This window comes from Panthera uncia, chromosome A2 (assembly GCF_023721935.1).
Source record: "Panthera uncia isolate 11264 chromosome A2, Puncia_PCG_1.0, whole genome shotgun sequence".
Lineage (NCBI taxonomy): Eukaryota > Metazoa > Chordata > Mammalia > Carnivora > Felidae > Panthera > Panthera uncia.
Window position 1 is genome coordinate 125,128,592 of NC_064816.1, and position 26,298 is coordinate 125,154,889.

Sequence of the window (26,298 nt, forward strand, 5' to 3'; positions counted from 1 at the left end):
AGTCAGCTAAGCATCCTACTTCGGCTCAGGTCATGATCTCACGGTTTGTGAGTTCTAGCCCAGCGTCAGAACCTGTGCTGACAGCTCAGAGCCTGGAGCCAGCTTTGGATTCTGTGTCTCCCTCTCTCCTCCCCTCTCCCACTTACGCTCTGTCTCTCTGTCTCTCAAAAAATGAATAAATGTTAAAAATTTTTTTTAATATAGGAAAAGAAACGTTTAAAAAAATCTGTTATCTTTATAAGTAATAAGTGTTAATATTTGGTATATTTTGTTTCAATATTCTTTCATGTAGACCCATGTTTTTTAAAAAAGTACAAAGGTAAAAGCAAGCACAATAAATACAATTTCATATTCCATTCGTCTTGTTTACTATTAATATTATAGACATTTTACCATATCAGTGAAAAATCCCAAAATGCAACTTTAAATGAATACATATTGTGATATCCATATGGGCCTACAAAAATATTTTTAATTATTTTTTACTTTTTCAGTTTTAAAAAATGTTTTTGTTTTTATAATTCCTTCATTAGTAAATATTTCAGGTATTTATTATCATTGGTTATTTAACAAAAACTCCTTGACATGTAATTACTGAATCAATGCAAATCTTAATACGTATCATCTAATTACTATCCAAACACGTTGAATTTTACATGCCCACCATGAGGATATAACTTCTCCTATTACCTGAAAACCCTGCTCACACTTGACATTACTGTTTAGCATTATATAGGTGGTAGATCAAAATAGCATCTCACCATTGATTCCTCTGCATTTATTTATTAAAGAGGTTGAACCTCTTGTGAAATTTTACTGCAGTAATAGTCTGCTGGAATTTTAAGTTAAACTATATTATGGTTTTGCCTATAACTGAATTATGAGCCACAGCATGATTTATAATTTATTATTGCTTGAAGTCCCATAGACTAAAATATCCTGTGTATAAATTATGTACAGAACTTTTTTTAAAAGTTCTATTTCATAAAATTTCTGAGGCCAAGCCAGAGTAAGCATCTTCTCTCCTTACTTCCTGTTACTTCAAGATGTATAACGATATGAAGAATATTATACTTAATAGAGTTTTATATTTTAGGTATTTTGAAACCAATTAGTTCTTCATCATTCTTCAATTAAGAATATCAATTATCCATAGGTAAGAATGAGACTGCAAAAAAAAAAAAAAACTAAAAAAAGTTTAGCAAACAGTTGATAAATTTAATGAAAGTGTTTTTAATTTTCTTGAAACCACAGAAAAAATTTTTAATGAAGACAAAAGATTAGAATTAAAATCTCTTTTCACTGTATTCATCAAAGTTGCAGTAATTCCAAAATTGTCAACATGTAATCTCCCCCACGATTGTGCAAGTTTCAAAACACCTCAATTTTCAGTTATCTCCTACATAGCCTGATTGAGAAATCCTCTTAGCAGTATTCATTCCACGTTAAGAATCCTGCCTCTTGATTCTGGAAGAGCACAAGTCCAAGGGTAAAGTGCAGAGGGGGAGGAGAGCAAAAGGTGAAAAGGGGAGAAAAAGAAAGGAGCTGGGCATCATTGTTTCCTCCATTGTTAATACCACTTGAATCAAGAATGGAGGCAAAAGAAGCGCTTCCACACTATTTGCCACTCGGCTTTTGTGGTAAGTGCTCCCAACCTATTTTTTTTTTTTTTTAACAGAGAGAGGCTATTCCCTGGGAGAGAACCACTGCTTTTTACCACAGTCACAGCTACCAAACAGAAAGCACTAGATTTTATTTAAGAAGATGTTTGAGAGGGGCACCTAGCTCAGTCAGTTAAGCATCCGACTCTTGGTTTCAGCTCAGGTCATGATCTCACTGTTGTGGGATGAAGCCCCACGTCAGGCTCTGTGCTGACAGTGCAAGGCCGACTTGGGATTCTCTTTCTCCCTCTCTTTCTCTCTGCCCCTACCCTACTTGCAAGCTCTGTCACTCTCAAAATAAATAAATAAACTTAAAAAATATATGTATGAGACATAGACATAGCAACCCTATTAACTTCGGTTTTAGTACCAAAAAAACATTATGTAAAAGATATTTGGGGGATAATTGTGAGCCAAATATTAGAAAATATTACAGAATTAACGTTCTTAGGTGTGAAGAGGTAGTCACAGTTCTACAGAGGAGAATGTTTTCCTATTTTTTTTATGAGTATGACATTTCAAGTATTCATCTTCAAATGTCTGATTCCAAATTGCTCTCTTGAAAACTGAAATTAGGTAACAACATTCACAGTGTTGAAAATGAGGAAAATTACCACTCTCTTGTATATATGGAAAAAGAACTAGTATAAATATTTAAATCAGTTAATATTAACATTAAATGCAACAGCCTAAATAATAACAAATATACATAGACAACAACAAGATTATTGTCTTATTAAGTAAAGTGATTCAGAAAAGTTCTAAAGGGTGCTCCCTTGCACCTAAATTGTTAAATTTGCAATTCTTTAATCCTTCTAAATTGGCAGGGTAATGGTAAACATTATGGGTTCACAATGATGTTAGATTTTAAACATTACCTTTTTGCAATGTATTTCTTCTCCTATTTAAAAAGCCCCTCACATTTACTAGAGACGTGGTTTAAAATGATCTATTTAAATCTCAATATTCTTTGCTATTCTGGTCACAGATGTAGTTGTTCTTCACATAGTAAGGAAAACTTGAGATGGATCACTATTTCAAACTCTTAAGTAGCCCTAAGAAAGAAAGACTCCAAAAAGAGGCATACAATATGTGACTATAGCAGGTATCATCTTCTTTCTATTAATTTATCTTGTGCTATGGAGCATTTTCTTCCGCTTTGCTTTAAGATATCTTTTTTCTTTCTCTGCAGTTGCTATTTGGAAAACACAATAAAAATAGGAATTATAATATTCAACTATCCATGCACCAAACTTATTCATGTATAATTTTTAGATGTATATTTTACTTTCTATAATTCAAGCTTCATTTTACTACCTCAAAATTCAAAACTAATTATTTTAGATGATATAGATGTAAGAACCAACAAAGACTTTTCTAACTATAGAGAAACAATATAATCAATTCAGCTACCAAAGTCAATGTAACTACATGATGGAAAATAAAAGAAATATTTTGAGCATTCAGAAAATGCATGTAGATATGTAACGTATGACATATACAGAAACACAGAACATGAAAAAGCATCTAGCAAAAATTATCTCACATTGTAGATTGATGAATTAGAAAATTCCAACACTAGGTTTTGAAAGAAAATTGCTTATAAACCTTTGCTTCTTCAATAACCCAAAGTTATATACAAACATAGTGTATGATTTCATTGCTTAGATGAAATTAGATATGTGCTACCCAAACCCTTAAATTTCAATAATTATATAAATGACAGTCTTTTATAGCTATTTATAAGGCAAATGGGCTTCTGTACAATAAGATACAGAATAAACATTGTATATCTTGGGGCACCTGGGTGGCTAGGTCAGTATAGCATCTGACTTTGGCTCAGGTCATGATCTCGCAGTTTGTGAGTTCGAGGCCCACGTCAGACTCACTGCTGTCAGCTTGGGGCCTGGAGCCCACTTCAGATTCTGTGTCTCTCTCTACCCCTTCCCTTCTGGTTTTCTCTCTCTCTTTCTCTCAAAAACAAACATTAAAAAAAAATTTTTAAATAAATAAAACATTGTATATCTTGGTTTTGAAGAAGTAAACATCCCTTAAACTCAAGTCAGAAAACATAACGAATATAGAGAAAAGTTTAATTAAAGATACTAATTCTTAAAATCTATGTAAGAGAATATATTATCTAAATAGAATGACTCATTTAACCTGCTTTATCTGAGTTTCCACTCAACTTATAGTAAATCATGATGTAGTTTGCATAAATGTGTCATCGTAAACAAGTAATTTCTATGACTGCGTTAGCATATTCTCCACTCCCAGTGCTGTACGTATCTATCACAACTGTTCCTGCCAGATATAGTAGTTATTCATGTATCCATCTACCTCATTAGATACCCGAAGACTGAACCAAATCTTTCATGTCATCTGGTACAGAGCAAATACACAATAAAAGAATTAACAACAGCTAAATAAAAGTGGGAAAATTCAGCTCACCAGTACATTGATTCTGAATAGAAAAGTATTTTTTACTATTTTCAGAGGCATATTAGAAGCTACAAAGTAATCTTCTAGTATCTCGATGACATAAATGCTACCATCTGATCCTCTGGTTTATCCAAGATAAATGCAGAGGTAGAAATAAGAGAGCCACAAATGGCTTGTGGTCAGAAATGGAAACAGAAAAACATGTACCATATAAGATGAAAAATTCTGAACTCTCCAGATACCTACATATTAAAAAGCTCCTATCTTCAGTATGGAAATGGGAGTTAAACTACATACATGATCACCTGTTTGGGGAGAGGAGGTATATAGTAATATATAACACACAGAAATAAGTAAGGGGATAGAGCCTTATGAAGCACAAGATCTGCTCATTTTTCCATCTTTTCATTGCTAGGCTGGAGAATATAAAAGCTAACTGCAGTAGCCCACTTCATGACCTCTCAGTCATAACAGAACTAATGAAAGTACAATGATCCAATCTTACTCGGGGAACTTGTATGATTTTTAAAAACAGCACGAATGGAACAGCTCTCTCGGAGTACTCTCCTATAAGCTCTTCAAAGTTAGTTTGAAAACTGTCAATACAGCTAGAGTTCTTTTCAACACTGCTGCAAGTTTGGAAGAAATATTAAAGAAGCTCCAAGAATTGATACAATTCAGGAAAAATAATTTAAACAATATTACCACAATTATGACATGTTACAATGAAATCTATCGCAGCTAGAAATGAATAGGACCCCAGAGAATGTTAACGAGGAATGAATTTACAGATGACTCAGTTTACTCCAGCAGGAAAGTTACAGTCCCTTCTTGTTCCTTAGTGGTACAAAAACGATTTCAGGGGCCATAGGTTCGAAAAACATTACAAAGTTTGAAGAATATAAAAAATCAGTTATAAGGAAAAATAAGGTTTTAGATTTTATAAGCCCCAGGAAGCAAGGCTTACATTTAGTTACATAAATTAGAGGTGTGTTACATCTCAGAGTAGGTAACAGCTGGATACTGTGCAGAATAAATGTGCATGCCAATGGGTGGGATGTTCGTAATGCTGAAGGGCAAGAGAGAGATGTATAGCTTGGGAAGTGATGTGGATAATTACTTGCCATTAAACAGCAGAGTAATTGCTTCAGCAAATTCCCATGTAACTATTCCACATGAAACTTCAACGTGCCCTTGGACTACTAAACATCCATAGTTGTCTCAAACAATCTTAGCAAAAAGACAGCAGTCAATGATGCATCACACTTAAAAAGAAGATCATTGTTTTATAATTTAGTCTCACAAAACACATTAGGGACTCTAAACATTAATAACAGAAAGACAAAAACTCATTGATTTTTACATTAGTAAGACCTTGGTAAGACCTCAGAATCCACTTTTTTTTTCTAACATGCTCAGTCTATGTGTTTGATAAAGTCTATGGTGTATAAGTTTAGTTAAAATATCTTCTTCCTGTTTGGAAGGTTTTCATGTATATTCAATATCCGAGTTTCATAATAAGCAAAACTAAGAAACACTTAAGTTGCTACAGGATATTGGGTGGTATCGATGGATAGAGAAGATTCTGAGTAGCCGAAGCAGAGGCAATGGTTTAAATCTCAAAGTCCCAACATATTCTGGTGAGGAGGAGGACGAGGAGGCGGAGGAGAAGAAGGAAAAGAAGAAGAGAAGGAAGAGGAGGAGGAAGAGAAGGAGGAAGAGGAAGAAGAAGAGGAGGAGGAAGAACAAGTAAAACTACACAAACTCATGACTCCAACATAACTAGAAGATAAGAACCTCTCAACCTCAAATCACTCTTAAGTACAAAACTAAACATTAAATCCCAGCAAGCTCTCAGTGGTGCTCCAGCCATCAAGCTCATGGGGACCAAGAGCAGTTCAGGAGAAATTACACTGAAAGAAAGAAGAGGAGAGCTAATGGCAGGCCTAAATGTCTTAAAATCACTGCTAGAAAGTTGGTCCTCTGCACAAAAATACTGCAAAGTCAGCAGTTAGATAAGAGCCTGCCAAGAAAAAGGACATGACAAGGCAATGTCGGAAAAGTCTCATGTTGGAGCAAGAGAGTTAAAACAGAAAGAGAGGTTTCCTTGGAAACTGTACATAGAAAGATAAAGAAGCATGGTGGGAGGGGGGAGGGGGGTATTTAGAATCCCAGAAGACAAAAGCAAATTTAAAACTTAAGAGACGTATCACTCAGGAAACAAACAATATTTTGCCTACAGTGACAAAAGAGGGTGGCTCTTGAACTAGTAATGTCAGAACCGTCCCAACTCACTGAAAAGAACCCAACAGAAAAGCAACTATCAAAAGAAAATTCAAATTGAGACCCCAAACAATTCAACTGATGAGAATTTCACCCCTCTCCACAAGTTGGCAAGACAGACTGAAACTTTAACATAACATTCACAGCGTAAATAAATACCACAGGCCAAGCTTTAGGTAGATTAAACAAAAATTGAAAACGAGGGGAAAAAATGCATGACAAGAAAAAAGGAGGATATAAAACAAGGGTTAACTGAATTCACAAAAAAAATGGAAGAAGAATACAAAATCATACCACAAGTGGAAACTAAATTGCAAAATGCTAAAAGGAAAATAGATTTGAATGAAAATACAAAAGAGGTATCGGAAAAACAAGAGAAAAGTAAATAAAATGAAATAGAAAAAAAAGTAAGACGGATCAGAGAGAAAGGGACTGAAATGTAAAACAGGCAAAAGAAAACCCAAAGAATGTATAAATGGAGTTCCCAAAGGATATTTTTGTACAATGGGATAGCATTAATAGTTGATACTCCAATTCAAGGTTTTCAAAAATGAAAGACCTGAATCTACACACTGAAAGGGCCCACTGGACACCAGCGGGAAAGGACCTGCAAATGATCAATTCAGAAATATATCCGAGTAAAAATTAGTGCACATTAAAGATAAAGGAAAAATTCTCAGGGTCTCCAGGAAAAAAATTCAAATAATGTACAAAAGAAAAAGAATTAGACTGGCAACAGATTTATCAAAAACAAGATATGAAATAACATACCACTGGAGCAGCATTTTCATAAATCTCCAGGAAACAAGGGAAACCCTAGGATGGATATCCAGCCAAGCTGCCTTTGAGTATTAACGCTATTAAAAACAGTTTTGAACATGTAAGAACTCAAAAAATTCTCTGTCTACAGGTCCTTGAAGAATATATTAGAAGACAAACTTAATCCAACTAATTAGTGATTAGGAAAGTTAAGCAAAAAACTAAGTGTACATGTATATCTTCATTTGTAGATGTAAGATATAAAGACAATTAAGCATGGGGATACAATATGTTTTATGTTCTATGTGATACATTATGATCTGAATGTTCTCACAAAGTATAAATAATGATGATAAAACAATGGGGTAAGGAGGAAAACCATCAGGTAGAAAGTATACTGTTAACAATTACCAAACCAGATATCAAATGGATAAAGTTTAAAATTGGGAATAAAGGCATTAATAAGGCATAAGTTCAATGTGACTACTAAAACAAAAATAAAACCTTCTAAGAAAATTCAAAGAAATTAGAAAAAAATAAAAAACTCTTACAGGAAAAAGAAACCCAGCAAATAAACCATAACATGTATAATAATTATCATATGAAATAACATGATGGAATTAAGACCAAATACAGCAGTCTTTTTACTAACTCTGAGTGCACTTAAACTATTTAAAGGAAAAGACTTTTTAGTGTGGCTCATAAAACGGAACCTAACTATGCATTATAAACAAGGTAGATACTTAAAAGAAAATGAGTCAACAAACCCAAATATAAAGGGATAAGCAAAAACATATCAGGAAAATTGAAACAATAGGTGAGCAGGGATAGTAACACAGATATCAAACAAAACAGAATGCAAAACAGAAACCATTAAATGTAAAAAAAGAGGGACAGTTTTTAATCTTTAAAGCCAAAACTACAATGAAGATATAATAAATATAAATATCCGTGTAGCAAATAGCACAGCATTCGTCTTTGTAAAGCAAAAGTTCAGAGATATCAGGACACACAGAAAAAGCAAACTATTAATAGGAGTCAGTACAAGACAGATCAAGTAAACAAAAAAAAAAAAAAAAAAAAAGAAAGTAAAAAAAAAAAAATTTTAAGCCTAAACATGGAATTAATAAGGTAGATTTTAGGGATGTATATTAAACTTTATATACTGAAAATAGAATATAAACCATCTTCTCAAATGTATATGGAGCATCACAAAAATTAATCCCATTTTAGTTCACAAGGAAAATATCAGTACGTTCTACAAAACAAAAATATTAGAAAGCAATACTTTCTGATCTCAATGAAATAAAACTAGAAATGATTTAATCATTTTTGTAAAAGCCCCTTCTACTTGGATTAAAAAAAAATATTTGTTTTAAGCAACTCTTGGATGAAAATGTGAATACAAACTGAAAGAAAAAAATACCTTTAAAAATACTAAAATTAAAACACATGAGATATTTTGAAAGCACTGATCAGAGAGAAATTCAGAGCTTTAAACATTTCTATCAATAAAGTTCAAAGAACAAATATATAAAGGGGTGCCTGGGTGGCTCAGTCAGTTAAGCATCCAACTTTTCGGCTCAGGTCATGATCTCGCAGGTTATGAGTTCGACCGCCACGTAGAGCTCTGTGCAGATAGCTTGGTGCCTGGAGCCTGCTTCAGATTTTATGTCTCCCCCTTTCTCTCTGCCCCTCCCCGACTCACAGTCTGTCCCTCTCTGTCTCTCAAAAATAAAAAAATAATTAAAAAATATATATATATATATGAATCACTGTCAAAGCCAAGCAAGGACAGCTCCAGACCTTCTCACACTTCCCATCTCTTTCTTCTTCTATCCCAGCTCTGATTCAGTCAGAAAAGGTGCCCCATTTTTCAGGACTCATGTGCACCCAGACAGTCCAGGCTAATCTTCCCACCCCTACGTTGATAACCTAAATCATGTCTGCCAAATCCCTTTTGGTCTACAAAATAATATATTCAAAGGTTCTGTGGATTAGGGCATGGACATCTGTGAGAGGGGTGGGGAGCATTATTTTGCCAACCTGAGTAACATATACATTTTCTTTTATCCAGCAATTGCACACACATATACAACTTGCACACTATTAAAAGTGAGGTAAGAGAGAAAACAAATTCATACATATATACATACATATATTTGTACATATATAAAAATTAAACTCCCAACTCAGAAAGGTATTCAAAATAGAAACTAACTTGAAAAACATGGTGTTTCATACACACATGACTACAGAAAGACAGTACCCAGGTATGCCGCAAGTTCTCACTGCTTCTTTTCTACTTGGTCCTGACACTGCACAAGAGCTCCTGGAAATGGAGCTCCCTGCAGATACACGGAACCAACTGCCCCAGTGACCAGGATACCAGACTACAAAATGTAACTTCTTTTTTAATTTTTCACTTTTACTTTCTTCGTGCCATTTCTCTTGACTTTTATTTATTCCATTTCCTATCATGTCTCACTACACAGAAAGAAAGAGAAAGGTAGCTCAGTTTTAGGTCAGATCAGTCTGGTAACAAGAGAAATCAAAAGTTCGAAACACACCTATTCCTTCTTCAGTCCCATCACTCTTGCATAATTAATCAAAGCCCTGACAAGCAGCTTTCATGGGCTTTTGACCCTGAGACAAGAGCAAGTTACAGGCCAAGTGCCATGAGCTCAGCAGAGATTCACACTTCCGGATGCTCTTCTGAAATCTAAACTTTAACACGGGCACAGCAGAAGGGGAGACAGAAATGGCATTCTTACAGAAGAGATAGAAACTAAAGCTTTATTTAAGCTTCCTTCACTCTTCTTAATGGATAACTTAGATATTTAAAACTATATTTGATGAAACGATGCCCACCTTTATGTAAGGTTAATTTTGAGGATGAATACCAAATTTTAAGCCTGAAGAGTTCTAAAAACTCAACTGTACAACACTAAAGGTAAAATGTCTACAGAGTGGAAATATAACAAAGCTGAATGGTGAATGGATGAGAAGAAAACATTTATACCACATGCAACAGAGGAAAGGTTAGTTATAGTATATAACTATTACATAGTATATAGTATTATAAAAAACAACTCTGAGGAAAGATAGGTAAAACATTCAATTAACAGAAGAAATAAAAATAAACCTAAGAACTTGAAAAGATGTCAAACATCACTAATAAATTAAGAGATGCAAATAAAAATCAGGATATTCTTCCCATGAAATTTCAAATTTAATAGCTTTATAGCATCCGGTTATGTGAGAATATGGGGAAATTGCCATTCTCATACAATATTGGTGGGAACATAAAAAGGTGCAATTTTATTGGAGAACAACATTGTCAGTACCTATCAAAATCTAAAATTTACATGCCATACTATTTCCATCTCCAGTCATCTATTCTTGAGACACAATTACAAAGAGACACAATTTTAACTGTGAATTCTTTTAAAAAGGTGTGTAATGATATGAAAAATTTACACAAAAATAAAGGCCTGGAAGGATACACACCACATGGATGATGGTATCGACAGGGTGGGAACTGTGAATGACTAAAATGAGTAAAGAGGTACTTGTGCATTGTAACTCAGTATGTCCTTACCTAATTTTGAATTTTTACATAAGAACGTTTTCAAGGATACTTGTATAATCTCATCTTAATAAGTTATTTTTAATGTGACAAGGAGATAAAAAATTGAAGACAGCATGTGCCTAAGATGTTTTAGATACTTTTAGTCATGATGGCCCTTTTCAACCTACCCTTTAGTCTCAGCAATATTTTTATGATTTTCAATTTTTATCTATTTTTTATTTTGGTGGAATCCATAGATTCCTCGATCATATCTTCCAGCTCAAAAATTCTAACAGTGTATTTTCTAGATTTTTATCCTGTCTGTAGTTATGCTTTACTGTCAGTGACAACATTTTTCAATTCTACAGTTTCAGATTAGTTCCTTTTTGTATCCATACATTCATAGTTGCTTCTACCTGTTTTGTGGTTACATAATCTCTTGCTCTAATTCAATGAAAGTAATTTTTCACTTATCTCCATGAAAATAAAAATCAAATACACGTGTTTTAAAGCTTTTATCAAACCCTTCCATTAAACTAATTTTTTATAAAAAGCCAATTTGTGTTCACATTATTAATCAAGTTTTCTTTCTCAACGCAGATTTCTTCATGTTTTTTTATACCGTTTACAGTGGGTAAGACAAAGTGACCCAACAAAAACTAGCACGATGAGGTAGACAAAATAAATGAGAATAGTAACAAAAACAGGTTAGCACACATCATACATATTTAATATTAGTTGTTCAAATCTTGTTTCAACTCCATCTTTAAATTTTAGTCAAGTTACTTAAAAGCAAGCCTACATTGCTATTATTTAAATTTGAATATTTGGTCTTCAGGAATATTGCAGTACTCTCTTGGTTCAGTAACATTTTTATATTAGGATTAAAATTCTAACTGATGCCACAAGGATCAGCAGTTATCAGTTAAATGAAAATGCCATATTTTTTAAAGCAAGCAATCATAAAAAGTAATACATTATATTTAAAAATTTACTTTAACTTAGAAACATAAATAAATCCCGATTTGCCAGTCTTTTGAAGTTATTTGAAGATACGAAACAATTATTTAGGAATGGCAATAACAGTAATTAGTGTAATCATCCCTTACCAATTGTTTTTTTTTTCTATTTCCCATGGCTCCTAGCACATGCTTTGTAATAAAAGTATTAAATAAATTATTTGGATGGATGGGCAGAACAACAAGTATATAAATGGGAATGAATCAACCATTTAGCTCAAAGAACCAAGTCTGACTTCAAATTAGTCAAACCTAGAGTGCCTTAGTTACCCAAAGTACCATACATCTAGGGTCAGCATTTCATTTTTTTTTTAAACAATATCAGCAGGAGTATGAACAACAACACCAACAAACATCCACTACAAATCTGCTGTGCGAAGGACTCTGTAAGTTTCATCAGAAACACACAAAAAAACAAGCAAGACTGCCTCTACACATAATCCAGGTATAGACTTAAGACACACATAAAAGGACATATTACAATTTGAGGTATCTATGCTAAGTAGCAAGGAAGTGAGAAAGAGAACAAGGTGAGACAAAGAAACAAGACAAGCACAGTACAAGCACTTCAAGGAGGCGGGAAGGGAAGGGAAGGGAAGGGAAGGGAAGGGAAGGGAAGGGAAGGGAAGGGAAGGGAAGGGAAGGGGGGTAGGGGAGGAAAGGTTCTGCAGTCCAGGACATCATGGCAGAGATGTTGATCTGTGGGCAATGATGAAGTCCGTGTACAAGAGGGGGTATGGGGGAAAGGTGGGTGGAAGTTGTGCATGGTCAAAGAAAGACACAGACTGTAGAAGGAAACAAACGCTTTTCTTTCTTCTTAGCATAACCTTGTTGTGCTGTAACTGTAAATATTTTAGATGAAAATCTAGGACTAAAGGTCAACCATTCACCCCATCCTCATCATTCTACCCACAGCAAACTGTTATCAGCCATAAACAGAGACTAGGTGTTCTGAGCAATCAACTACTTTGGTAAAACAAGACTTAACAGATATAACAGTAATCTAACAATCAGAATAAAATAACTACACTTAATGGTAAAAGTTGACTAACATAACTTAAACTGTCTTCGATAACTTAGAAGCCATTTAAGACCTTACAGCATCCATGAAGGGGAAAAAAAAATCGCTGTTATTTACTGAGCACCACTGTATGCCAAGTACTGCAGTGTAAGCTTCTCATTATCACCTCACTTAGTATTTACTATGTACTCTTATGAAGTATTACTTTTGTTTTATGGATAAAACAAAATCCAGGTGTCTAATATTCCTTACTCACTCATGACAGAAATAGCACTAGGTCTGATTCCACAGTCTTGTCCCTTCACCGTAATATTGTATGTGTATGTGTTTTAAAAAGAGTTACAGTTGGCAACAAGCTTTCCTAAAAATCAATGAGACTATTTACCTTGAGTCTCAAAAATATTGTCCCAGAAGTCACTGACTACCTCTTTTTTTTTCTTTTTCTTTTCTCTTTTTCCTTTCTTTTTTTTTTTTTTTAATCATAGTACACTACGGGTGAGTTCCTCTGGATTTTATTTGTATAAACGATTCTTCCTTCAAACTAAATTACTTTAAAAACACTTACCACAAAGGAAATTGCTAACACAATCATTATCTACCTCAGTACAAACTAATGTTATTATCTCCAGGAAACAGAAGCAACTGAATTACATAATAGAAATATTAGTTTAAAAGGTCACTGGATGTCAGAATGTATCATTTTACAGAAGTCTCAGGAGACACCATTCATCAGAAATTATAATGCCTAGAACACCAAGTTCAATGCCATGATTTAGCAGATCTTGCTCTTCCTTGGTTCATTTAGCACCAGTTATGAAACTCTGGCAAGTGGAGTATAGTTATTCTCTCTCTGAAATATTTCCTTCCACATGCAAGGCAAAAGAAAGAAAACCAGGGAGGTCTATTTGAACAATGCTTTATTAAAAACACATCTAATATCCCACATTAATATACAGAACGTACATACAAAAATTAGCTCTGAAAGAGATGAGCTTAGTCCCACACCCGCACTTAAAAGATAAAGAAACAAAGACTCAATAAAGTCAAAAGTTTACCCAAAGTTATAGAAATAATGATTGAAAGAACCAGAAGTCAAGAGTGGTAATCAAATTACACCATCACTCTCAACTAGATTAAAGTAAAACTGAACATGAAATAAACAAAGATATGAAGTGATGCTTTCTTTCCCAAACTCACTTACAAACTTCAACTCAACTTTTGCATCTGGACCTACATTGGATTAGTAAAGGAATTTGATGAAAACTGAGTAATTAGCCCCTGCAATACATTAAAATACTTTCCAAACACTGTGTAAATACTTAAGGTAGTAACTGGGGCTGAAATAGCATTCTCAAACCATATTACACAAGATGCCTATGTTTTAAAACACACGGTGAGAAACACATTTAGCCTCTAAATGCTAATTTGGGATTAGAAGCCAATTATAATTGCCACAGAGATATCAATCCTATGTTCACCACTAATACTACTCTTCCGTATACAAAATTCTTTAGATACAATTCATTGCCTGCAATATGTTACACATAATCAAGAAATAATAGTACAGAAGAAAGAAAAAAATTTTGGATGTCAAATGAACTAAAACTCTGCAAGGTTTTCAAGATTTCAAGTCTATGAGTCACTTTTCATAGTATACAAAGAACAAGAAAACCCATCACTATTGGAAATGCTGGGACTAAAAGAAAACTAAAAAAGACATTATTCTAGTTGTTTTTAAAAATAAATTAATTACAGTGCTCGCTTCGGCAGCACATAGACTAAAATTGGAACAATGCAGAGAAGATTAGCATGGTCCCTGCGCAAGGATGACACACAAATTTGTGAAGTGTTCCATATTTGTTTTAATGCTTTTTTAAATGTTTATTTAACTTTGAGAGGGACAGACATAGACAGAGCACGACCTGGAAAGGGCAGAGAGAAAGGCAGACACAGAATTTGAAGCAGGCTCCAGGCTCTGAGCTGTCAGCACAGCTGACAAACAAATTAATTAATTAATTATATACATTTACATTTCTCAAAATTTAAAACCGGGCATGTTTTCAGCCATATGATCCCTATTTCATCAAAATACATCCTTCATGTTCACCACATTATAAAATATGAATATAATACAAAAATTTTAGAAAAATCTTTAGATTCATCTCCTAGATCTGAATATATATATCCTCTATCTCCCTGCAAATCCACTCCTAGGTTGATATCTAAGAGATATTCATACATATACAGAAAAATTTAAAGAATATTTGTAGCAGAAAAAATAACCTAACAACCTAAATGTCTGTTGACAGCAGAATGAAATCTAAATTGTGGAATCATCTGACTCCAGAGCAATAAAACTGAACTTCAGCTACACACACACAGGATGAACTTCATCTAAAGAATACTGAGTGAAAGGGGTGCCTGGATGGTTCAATCGGTTAAGCATCTGACTTCAGCTCAGGTTGTGATCTCCCGGCTTGTGAGTTCAAGCCCCATGTCAGGCTCCGTGCTGACAGAGAGAGAAGTCTTCCTCTCTCTCTGCCCCTCACCCGCTCACGTTCTCTCTCTCTCAAAAATAAGTGAACATTAAAAAAAAAGGGTATGTTTTAAAAAAAAGAATATTGGGGCGCCTGGGTGTCTCAGTTGGTTAAGCATCCGACTTCTGTTCAGGTCATGATTTCACGGTTCGTGAGCTGGAGCCCCATATTGGGCTCTGTGCTAACAGCTCAGAGCCTGGAGCCTGCTTCAGATTCTGTGTCTCCCTCGCTTTCTGCCCCTCCCCCACTCACACACTCACTCTCTCTCTCTCTCTCTCTGTCTCTCTCTCTCTCTCTCTCTCCAAAGTAAATAAACATTAAAAAATTTTTTAAAAAAAGAATGTTGACTGAAAGAAGTCACACAGCAAGAGTATATACTATATGACTCAACTTACATACACTTCTGAAAAGGCAGAACTAATCTATGGAAATAAAAATCATCCAGGTGAGGCAGTGACACAAAGGGAATATGAGGGACATAGGGTCCTTAAGTATGTATTACATTTGTTCTGAGATTACATCCTGGGTTTCCCAGCAGGAGTAACCAGAATTATCAGAATATAGAAATGACTTTTCCACTAACTAGCCATATGATCTTTAATATCATTTAGCCTTCCAGTGGCAAGATTAATAGCCAATAAATCTCACGTAGATCATCCGAAGATTTTTGAGAAAGATTTTAAATCATTTTTATTCATTTAACAAATATTCATTGTGAGCCTACTATGTATAAAACACCATTTCGGGCACCTGTCACTTATATTCTACTGGAGAGAAATAGAAAATATGCAGCAAACACAATGAATATATGAATTATAATGTAAACTGCAATCAGCGTTTAGGAAAAAAATATACAAGTACACACCAAATGAGACCTTCAATCCTGTCTGAACATTTCTGAGCACACATAAACACAGAAGGGAACTAGCTTTAAATAACTATTTTATTTTATTACACTCTGAAGTAAATCCTTTTCCAGGGTTAATACTCCAGCATAAATCTTCATGAATAAGTCTTGATAACATATGAAATATTTAAACATATCCTTGAAACCACAAAGGATAGAGCTGGAACCAAAAGGCAGATTTTTCAAAGAAAGAGATTAGCTCAGTGTTTCAGAAAGAACTTCAAATAATCAAAACACTTAAAAAGACAGTGTTAAAGAGAAACTTGATACTGGATTATAGAGAAATAAATTTATTCTGGAAGGAGGTTTGATTTGACCTATAAGACCCTTCTGGGGTTTTATTTTAAGAATAAATTAGCAATTAGGAGTTTTGAAAATATGTTAAAGTATTATTTGCTTTTAAAATATTACTGCACATATACATTAATAAAATGAATGAATGTCATATACAACTTACATTCATAATAAATTGATATTTAAACTACTCGGTATTATCTTGTATACCTTAAAAATGCTGTCATTATTACATGTAAGTGTAATTATAACAGCAATAAAATTTTATATCCCTCTTACTTTTTCCTCTTGAGCATAATGTCTAAAAGCATTTTAAATATGTTAACTTTTCCTGTAATTCTAGGTATGCTAATAGGAATATTTGTGTTAGTCACCACACCCTTTTTAATAGAAAAAGATATACAAATCTCTAAAAATTTACAGTATTTTTAAAAGTTAATTTTAATATCATTCTAGCATAAAAGATGTGCAAAAAATGAGCCAAATTTAAAAAAATGCATATCCTAAATCACATTGTTTAAAAATTCAGATAACAGAATAAAACAACACTGAGGCCTGTTTATGCCACACTGTAATGGTTTTAAATCATAGTTTGAACCCAAACTGAAAATCCTTGTAACTGCCTGTTACATATACAAGACATTTGTAGAATAATATCAAGTATTTATTGAGTGGTTGTACCCCCTTCGAACCCATTTTCCACACGATAGTTACCATGGTCTTTCTAAAATGTTATTTTATCGGGATGCCTGGGAGGCTCAGTTGGTTGCGCACCTGAATTCCACTCAGGTCATGATCTCATAGTTCATGAGTTCGAGCCCCACTCCAGCTCTGTGCTGACAGCTCAGAGCCTGGAGCCTGCTTTGGATTCTGTCTCCGACTCTCTCTGCCCCTCCCCTGCTCACTCTCTGTCTCTGTCTCTGTCTCTCTGTTTGTCTCTCTCTCTCTCTCAAAAATAAATAAACATTTTTTTTAATTCAATAGTAATTTTATCATGTCATGTTCTTTTTCTTTTAATCGTTTTTTAATATTTATTTATTTTTGAGAGAGAGAGAGAGAGAGAGAGAGAGAGAGAGAGATCATGAGCAGGAGAGTGGCAGAGAGAGATGGAGACACAAAATCCAAAGCATACTCCAGGCTGTGTGCTGTCAGCACAGAGCCCAATGCGGGGCTCAAACTCTTGAGCTGTGAGATCATGACCTGAGAGGAAGCTGGACGCTCAATCAACTGAGCCACTCAGGTTCCCCAATGTTCTTCATGTTCCTTCTTAAAATTATAAATAGCTTTCTTTCTACCACAGGATCACACCCAAGTTCCTTAAAATAACTTTGAGGTAGCATGCCCCGCTTACCTATACAGATTTACCTCTCCCCACTCCACCTGAACTTAATTTTTCAACCACATGTCTTCAAGTCATGTTCTCTGAGCTTTGTGGATTCCCTGCTTGAAATATGAGCTGTCACTTCTGACAGAAATAGGATACTATTTCCTCTTCTTTCTTCCTGTCTTCTTCTCAGCTTTCAACATTCAGCTGAGACAAGACATGTCCTTCAGTGAGAAGATTTTCCTGCCTTCCTTCATACCCAGTGCTTCTTTCCTAAAGCAGTCTCATACCGAGCTATATAATTTAATGGTCTACCTTCCCCACTATCAGCAAGACAGGGACCATTTCTCTGTATCACTTTTCTGTACCCCGTGATATTTAAAGAATTCATTATCTCTTGGATAAATGAGTGAATGATATGAATGCCAGCCCTCAATATAAGTGATGTAAGTGCTGGGACACAACACAAAATAAGAATATATTTCCCACGCAAGTAATTTCATAGTCTAGGAATTTATTTCCCACACAAATAATTTCATAGTATAGGTGTCTGCTTAAAATGAAAACAGAATAGAGAAAGAGGTGACACGACCTTGGGGAAATTACTTAACCTCTTCAAGTGTTATCTTCTTCTTATGTTAGGTGGGGGAACATCACCATCTCATTACATAGTGCAACCATCCACTTATTTATCAAACCAGAAAACCAGTCACCATTCGGGTTTCCTCTCTCCCCCTCTGTTATTATATCCAATCTAACCAAAATGTCTGTGAATCTACCTCCAAAGAAGTATTTCAATCCATCCACTTCTCTCCATTTTTTTTCTATCCCCACAGTAATCCAGTTTCTCTCCTAGACTTCTAAATATATTATTTCCATTCTTACCTCATCTAATTTATTTATCATAGAGTAGTCAAAGAATCTTTATCAAACTATAAGTTGAATGTCACTTTACTTAAGATCTCTCTCAAAGACTTTATCTGCCCTATTAAATGATATGGCCTCTAACAACACCTCCAAACTCATCTTGTCCAACTTTGCCCAAACAAATCTCCAGCCACACTGGTCTCCTTCCAGATCTTGCAACATGCCAAACTATTTGCTGCCCCAGGGTCTTGACATATACTGTTCACTCTGTGTAGTACACTCTTCTCTTCATTTTTTATAAGGTTGATTCCTTTACTTCCTTCAGTTTCAGTTTGTCAGTTAAGAGAGACTTTCCCTCCTGTCCACCATAACTAAACTGTTGCCTCAGCCCACATTCCTGTTTTTCTCCATCACCACACACAGATCTTTCCTTCTTTCCCCTGTCTTCAGCATATTTTCAATGTGTAGAACTGTGCCAGGGTATAGAGCAAGCAGATTAAAAATGTCTCCAGAAGACAGAAGAAAAGAAGGGTAACTGTACATGGTCTGAACATGTGCAGACTATTTTGATGTGAACACAGGTTTCCTATTTTCTCTAAATTTTACCTTTGACAGTCTAACATCCACCAGTAGAACTGGATAAATGCTCTCTGTTTAAAAGTCTACTATTAATACATACATTATCTAAAATAAGGCATGGGAGGGCACCTGGATGGCTCAGTCAGTTAGGCGTCTGACTCCGACTCAGGTCATGACCTCACGGTTTGTGGGTTCAAGCCTCACGCCGGGATCTGTGCTGACAGCTCAGAGCCTGGAGCTTGCTTCAGATTCTGTGTCTCCCTCTGTCTCTCTGTCCCTCCCCAACTTGTGTGCTTGCTCTCTCTCAAAAGTAAATAAATAAACATTTAAAAATTTTTTTTAAATAAGTCATGGGATGATACAACTGAATTAACATAAGTAGATAGCTGTTACTTTAGGAAGAATGAGTAGGATCATGGAGAAATAAATAAATAAGACACTTTAGAGATTAATTCAACGTTCTAAAAATGAAGTGCTACCTGAGGGTGGTAGCATCAGGAAGAAGCCACACAATAATGTTTTGGATGAGAAAATGAGGCAAAATAAAATTTGAGTACCACAAACCCAGGACTATGAATACGAGTAAAACTGATGCGTGCAGAAGCAGTAGTAAAGATAAACCCTGGGTATTCTACATTTATTGTTTTCTCCTAGAATTTTCCTTGCACATAAATACTTAGTATTAAAAATTAGAAATTTCATGTAAGATCACATAGAATGTAATCCAGATTTTATGAGTCAATCAATCCTTTATAAGCCCTAGACAAGTCTAATATTGCTAAATGTGTAATATTAGTAATTTGAGGTCAGGTAAAATTGTCAAGTAGATGTAATCTTATTGCATACTGTTTTAGTTTTGCTTCATGAGAGCTCATTGCACTTAGATTCATTTTATGTTAGTCACCTGAGGCACAGTTTGCTACCCACCACTCTGCAATGAGCAGCTGTTTGCAATAATCCCCATGTTGCCGACAACATTAGACTGTCTCCTGGGGTTTAGAGGATGTTGATTCCTAAAGGCCAGATTTAACACTTTGGGGAAATATAAAAGACATCAAACAACTACAGAAGGAGAAATAAGGTATGGATCTTGATTATTTGAGGACTGCAACTTATTACAGGCATTGGTTACCACAGAAATTATGATCTGTAAATGGCCTACGTGGAATAGGCTGGGAAATAATACGTTGTACAAAAATGGAGTTGACTCATAGCACATCAGAGATGGGTGGCACCATGGAGATTAACTGGCAGCAGTTCTGGCTAATGATTAACAGGTCGGAATCTCTCTAGTGAAAGCACTAATGTACCACTTGACAACTGTGGCCTCCACTGGAATGACTGCAATACAGGGCAGGTTGTTTTAAGGCAGTTCTGTTATAGAATTCTTTATATTGACTGAAAAATCTACCTCGGCTCTTTAATTTATTCCCACTAGGTTATGGTCCCTAGAACCAATAGAATAAACCAAGTTAATCTTCCATATCCCCACAGATATTTGGAAACAACTACTACATACCCTCACGCCTCATTTTCTTTGTCTTCGGATTATACCACTGTCCGTTATTCAATTCTAATGTTAATAAACATTATAATAATGAAACACAGTGTTTTAATCAAATGGGTCTCTTCTAAATTCCTTGCAATCGCCATATTTCAATAATCAAAGCCAAATGAACTAACCTACCAATAAGAACTAACAAATGCAGTAAGAGATTTGCAGGTCTCCTGAACTAAATCCTAATAAGGTTGGAATGAATTATAATCATCAGATAATGGAAATACTGAGGATTACAGAAATCAGAAATGTCAGGAACTGAACTCATGGCTGACTTCGAACCCTAAGCCCTGTCCTGGACTACTTCAAGGGAGACCTGACCAGAGCAGAAGAGGAAACGGGCTAAGAGAAACTTTTGAACATCTGTTAACTCCTGAGTCTGTTATTTAATATACAAACTGACCCACATATTTGAGCCAGCTACGTGATCAATGTAGCAACTACATTTTTCTCCAGCAACTGAAAAAAGGGCTAAACAAGGCAAGGAAGAGGACAGAACTTTCCACATGCTACAGGAAGAGGTCTGAACTTACCTTAGATTTATGAGGCCATTGAGCATTTTAAGTGTTAGAATTACACATTTACTAAAGTCATTTTAAAAGATTGCTCTGAAAGTAGATACGGATAGATAAAATGAAAGCCACAGGAGAAGCTGAGAGCAGGAAAATAGTTCTCACAATAGTCCAGTGAACTGTGGACAAGAGTCTGAACTACATTGGTGGTGTGGGAATGGAACAAAGCACATGGACTCAACAGATTTAAAAGCAGAAGTGACAGTACTTGGTGATGGTTTAGATGATAAACTGTGGTACACTGCTGTTTCAGACTGTGGGCTCCAGTCTGACGCCGGGATTTGAAGTCCCACTTCGATTTGTGGGACTGACGCTGCACTTGAGTATCGACCACGGTAAAATAGGCACAAGAGTGCCTCACTCGTGGAGATGCTGGTAACTTTCACTGTGACACTAAATGTTAGTGATGACAGTGAAGAAGGAAGAAGGGGAAGGGAGGGAATGAAGGGAGTGTAAGGTGACTCCAGGTCTCCACTCAGGTGACTCGGTGAACTCCAAGAGGGAACGCAGGCAGGAGGGCAGGCTCGGGAAAGTAGATTGTGAGTTCAGTTTTGAAGATGATGGGCCTGAGATATCTGAGGTTATCCAGGCATCAATGGGTTGAAGAATATGGAAGTAAATGCCAGCATGAGACTAGCCTTGTAAAGCAACTAAGCTCTGAAGGCAATTAGAAAGGATCAAAGAGCCAGGGGAAGAAAGTGGCTTCTTTTGATGGATGACACAAGCCTTTAGGGTTTGAAAGAAAAGCACCTGGAGGTAGAGATTGAAGGTATCAATGATTAAAGAGCTAAATGGGTGGCACTGGTTTCAGAGCCTTTGGAGAGAAATGGGCCCAGAACACAAGGACAAGCCTCAAAGAGGAACGAAAGATCCTCCTTCTCCTAGAGAGGAAGGAAAGAGGCCAAAGCATGGGTAGGTTTAGGGCAGGAAATTGGAGTTTCTCTACCATCTTTCTATTTCCTAAAAGTCTGAGACCCAAGGCAGTTGAGGGAGGCTGAGGAGCAAGGAGGTACACTGGAAGATGGGGGCAAAGTTTTGGATCCTGAAACGGGGGTGAGCACGACAAAGTAAAGGCATCCCTGCTTTTTGGGGTCACCTGGGGCATTTCCCCTAACTCTCCTCTCATAAATTCAACTTTTATCTCTCCCACAACATTTGCTTATAAATTCTATTAAAGCATTTATTATGATAAAATATCTGTATGTACCTTCCCCACTAGGTCCCGTTCAGTTCAATGCTAAATTTCTGTAAAACACAGGTGGCACTCGAGCTTTCTCAGAAGCAGCAAGCCAGTGAGCAAGTCATCAAACTGGACTCTAATCCCATCTGCTTCCTTATTTTACTATGTTAGAAACCAAACAATGCCATTTTAAATCTAAGTAAAATAGAGAAATTTTGCAAAATTTCTTCTAATAGCAAATAGTGATTAGGAATCTGCCCTATGAATAAGGTAAATTGTGTCCATAGTATTTTTTCTCAAGATGCCCAAATGGCATTATTCGTCTCATTAACAGAACCAAAATTAAGAAATGGCCTTCAGAAACTGTTAAGAGAGCCTTAAACTATGCTCCATTGGACCTAGATGTTCTTGGAAAAAAAATGAACCTCTGCCATTACTTACAAACTGACTCTGCCATCCGAAAGCTCTGATATCTGAACAAGGAATATTTCTTCTTCTGCCCTTATGTGTACATATCATAAACTCCTAATGATCTTCCTTGAATAAATTTAAACTAGCAAAGAAATCTTTTCTTCATCAAAAATCCTTTCAAGTATTCATTTTCTTCCCAAGGAGACTGAGTTCTGTGTATACTAGTTAATACTTTATAAGCTTGGGCTTGCATGCAGAACACAGAGGCCCTTTTATTTCCAGATAGTTTTCCTGCAATTTTAGTAGTGTGCCATAAGGAAAAGAATGGTTTTTAAGCTACAATCACATTATCAAAACAGAGGAGCCTCCCAGAGTCCTAATCACTAGCGTCAGAACATGGAATTATTCTCTCAATTCTACTTTTCTCTGAAATTTGAGGGGAAAAATTAAAGATTAATCGCTAATACTAATAGCAACAAATTATTTGACAAATATGTATGAGCACCTGTGTTGGGCGGCTGCTATGTTAGGTATAGGAGTGGTAATGAAACTGCAAGAAACATTATTCCTTCTCTTCAGGAATTATATAGGCAAGTGAGACAGAACATACGTTAAAGAACAAAACACTTTAAAGAATTTTGAGCCAAAATCCAACAAATGCAGCCACTTAATTTACAACAGGTGTCTTTTAATTTCAAATGTTAAAAATCAGTTTTTCTCACCAAGCTTTAGGAAAGCAAATAATGTATTGGCTTTCATGCAGCCCTAGGAGCCTTAACTGTGTAGGTGTTAAAACACTACAGATAAACTGCTATATAGGCTTTAACTAAGAATGTGTGCAGAAGCACGGCTGTGTGGTACAAGGGGGAGAAGTAGAGTGGGATCCCTAGATAAAGGGGAAGAAGAACTCGAATAGCCGCTGAGGGCGACAGAAGGAGTGCCAGGACAGGGAAAGACAGGGTCAGACACTCCACTCTCCCAACCCAGCATTCTGGCCACACCCCACAGAGGCCCTCTCCCTGTCCATATCAAAATAAATACCCCTTATCTCTGATCCAGAAGAGTCCCTACACTATCCCCCCCTCCAATATGATGCCTCTCATCTACTCCATGTGAACTCATTCTTTATTCAAAGATGTTCCCTATGTAAGAGGAATCCTGATGCCAATTATTAAAATAAAATATATCCCAAATCATTAAATTTTCATATAGTTACACTGGTGGACTTATCACCATTTTGTAATTATTAATGCAATATATTATTAAAAATTATTAGGTAATGGGGAGCCTGGGTGGCTCAGTCGATTGAGCGTGTGACCTTAGCTCAGGTCATGGTCTCAGGGTTCATGAGTTTGAGGCCAACATTGGCTCGCTTGCTGCTGTCAGGGTGGAGCCCACTTTGGATCCTCTGTCACCCTCTCTCTCCCCTCCCTCCCTTCCTCTCTCTCTCTCTCTCTCTTAAAAAAAAAAAATTAAAAAAAAAAATAATACATTATTCGGTAATGAACTCCTTGAGGGCAGGGTCTTCTTAGCATCCCCAGAGCTTAGAGCAGTACACACTAGGTGCTCAATACATTACATGGGGACAATATTCCTCCTACCAACAGGAGGATCTAGGTGTTTACTAATTACCTGAATCTTACACGATTATTCTGTGTAAGTAATCACACTCACAATGACAGATTTTGTCTAAAGTGGCTAAGCGATTAGGAGATTTCAGCTGTATGTCACCATAGAACAACTCTGACATTTCCTTTCTACAGAATATTTAAGAGTAAATGAAAAGAAAATTTAACACCTTTCCAAAAATCATCCAAAACGTGTATTAGTTTGTTCACAGGCACCATGAGGATCTTCACCTCTTACACCTTTGATCTATTTTTTAATTTTATTAATTTCCTCAGTTTCTGTTTATTGAGAACAGAATAATGAACACTGTAATTGTTGGGGATGAAGGGTCAGGTGAAAACCTGACTATGCATTTTCAGCCATTATACTTAATATTGCTAGGTTAGACGGCCAACCTTTATACTGGAAGAGATGAAAGTACCACACAAAATGATGAGGAAATCATGATGTTAAAATTTGCAATAACAGTCTGGTATTGATTTTGATGTAAAACTAAAAAGCTTACTTAATACATTTTTTGCTCAATTCACTACTGAATGTACACGGGGGAAAAAGATGGTATGTTGCATTCAACACCAACCCATTAAATCAAAATGAATAGGGGTGGAATCTTTTTTTTCTTATACTGCACTGTAGATAACTCCCAATTCAAGATAACCAGCAATAGGAGCAATTTATCACCAAGATCATTTTGTCATCAAGTTCTGCTCCCATTCCTGGCAAAAAAAAAAAAAAATTAATAATAACAAACGTATTCCTTCTGACCTATGCAAATTCCAAATGGGTACCACAGATAAAAATTGCTAAATGAGTGGCTATAGTACAATGAGCTTGCAAAAAGAAAATCTTCTACTCACTGTTCTTTCTCATTACCAACTTATTTCATTGTTGTGTTAAATTTCAAACCATACTTTTGAAATGAATAAATGCAATCCATCTCAATTTCATCCATGTTGTACTGTATATCCAATAAATATCACTTTCAATTTTTTTTGGCCTGTGTATTTCAAGACAGCTACCTCATTGCCTCAATATACTTTATTTGATCTATTAGTATAAAAACAAATCTGATTAGGCTTCAATTCTTCAGAGAAATGATGTTCACCTACTGAAATATGTCACGTTCTTGAGAATATTTCCTTTTTCTGTCTTTTTTTATTTTTTTGATTTTTAAAATTTTTTTTAATGTTTATTTATTTTTGAGAGAGACAGAGACAGAATGCGAGTGGGTTGGGGCAGAGAGAGGGAGGCACAGAAACTGAAGCAGGCTTCAAGCTCTGAGCTGTCAGCACAGAGCCCAATGTGGGGCCCGAACTCACGAGCTGTGAGATCATGATCTGAGCCTGAGTCGGACGCTCAACAGACTGAGCCACCCAGGTGCCCCTGTTTCTTTTTTTAAAGTATTGTTTTCTATCAGTCTGTTTCTCACTAAGGCAATAAATGTATTCATAATATGAAGACTTATGAGTAATAAGTATAAATGCAGTCACTCAGCTAGAGGTTTGGAATCAAGCACACACACCTGAGGCATAAAAGAGCCTACTTGAAGGGTGATGCTTGACAGGCTATGGGAGAAGTGAAAACAACCAACCATATATATAGTACAGAGGTGACAAAAATCTGGACATGCCAGTCAGCGGAGAAGATGCAGAGTAAAGAATTAAAAATATATGGTATATATATA

General features: G+C 35.7%; 1 protein-coding gene and 1 non-coding gene across 13 annotated transcripts in view; one reads left to right on the top strand and one right to left on the bottom strand.

Moving 5' to 3' along the window:
* IMMP2L (inner mitochondrial membrane peptidase subunit 2) overlaps positions 1–26,298 on the bottom strand; it is an 879,044-nt gene that overhangs the window by 654,896 nt on the left and 197,850 nt on the right. The window lies entirely within an intron of this gene.
* Positions 14,511–14,617, top strand: LOC125931086 (U6 spliceosomal RNA). The gene has a single exon (XR_007460344.1). It is a non-coding gene; the product is annotated as a U6 spliceosomal RNA (small nuclear RNA).